Below are 1,372 nucleotides of genomic sequence, written 5' to 3' on the forward strand. Positions count from 1 at the left end.
GCCCCCAGCACAGTGCTGGCGCCAGCAGGAGCCACCTGGGCGCAGAGAAGAGGAAATCCAGGCCTGGCCTCCCCAATAGACCGCAGGTGCTGTGAGGGCCTCTCATACTGTGTGTCCCAGCGCTCAGCACCGAGGGTGCACTTAGTAGGTGCTCATGGATGTGCTGACTCGCACTTCCTGTGTGTGAGCTTGTGCAGTGGCCCCTGGCCCTGCAGAACCTAGGGCTCCTGGTGTTGTGGCTCCTAAAAGTGGCAAAGGCAGCTTTTATGAGCCGTCTTCACTCTTGGTAAAAGCGCCCCTTTAACGACAGCTGAGGACCGTGGCTGCTGAGGCCACCGTGGGCGGCCGGCCTGTGGCCCTTCGTGCGCCTGACCTTTCAGCCTGGCCGATGCCTTTCTTATTGGGAATGACGTACTGTTTTTATTTCTTCCCCAGACATTAAACATGAATCAAAAGCATGAGATGATTCACTGGAAGTTGTCTTCCAAGTTTAAAAACACAAAAGGAAATGTGTTTGGGTTCGTGTGCTGAGCCATAAGCGATACCAGACAGGCATTTGGGACAGCCTCCCGCCAGGGGCGCGGCCGGCCAGGGGCAGCCCCTCGCAGAGTGGACCTTGCCCGGTGGACGGAGCCTGTTGTCAGTGGACACAGAACCCAGGGGGCCATGCGTGTCTTTAAAATACCTCTTAAGTCTAACATTTATAACGAGAGGCCCGATGCACGAAATTGGTGCAAGAGTAGACCTTCCTTCCCCTGCTGCTGGCCCCAGCTTCCCTCTGGCACCCGGGACCCAGGCTTCCCTCCGGCCACCGGCAGGCACCAGAACCTGGGCTTTCCTCCAGCCCCAGCTTCGTCAGGAAGGATGTCCAGAATGACGTCTGGAATGACATCCGGTCTAATTAGCATATTATCCTTATATTATTATAGACGACGTTTCTTACAGTTTCTATCCAGGATATCTTAGAATGTGGCCAGACCTCAGTGGTTCATTCGGGCCCATGAATTGAAGCTTTAATCATCGCTGAAGCAGGAACCTGGCCGCGCTCAGCTTTCCACCGTCCACTGGGAGACGGCTAAGCGGGTGATCTGCCAACCGAGGTCCCGGGGGGAGGGATCGATCCCAGCTGAGCGGGCGAACTTCCCCGCCGCGTGGAAGCCGCCCTGGGGTCCACGCAGAGACCCTAAGACCATGTGTGGGCTCGAGGGCGCCTCGGGCCTCGAGGAAAGTGACGGCCGAGATCACCAGGCCGCGACTCCGTTCTGAAGGGGAAGTGGCCGATGTCCTAGTAGCAGCCAGTTCTTACCTGCTCTCCAGACGCCACTCCTCGCCCTGCCCCACGGCGCTGTCCTTCCGCCCTCCGCCTTTCCCT

The sequence above is a fragment of the Myotis lucifugus genome, unplaced genomic scaffold (genome assembly GCF_000147115.1).
Source record: "Myotis lucifugus unplaced genomic scaffold, Myoluc2.0 scaffold_409, whole genome shotgun sequence".
NCBI classification, from domain to species: Eukaryota; Metazoa; Chordata; class Mammalia; order Chiroptera; family Vespertilionidae; genus Myotis; species Myotis lucifugus.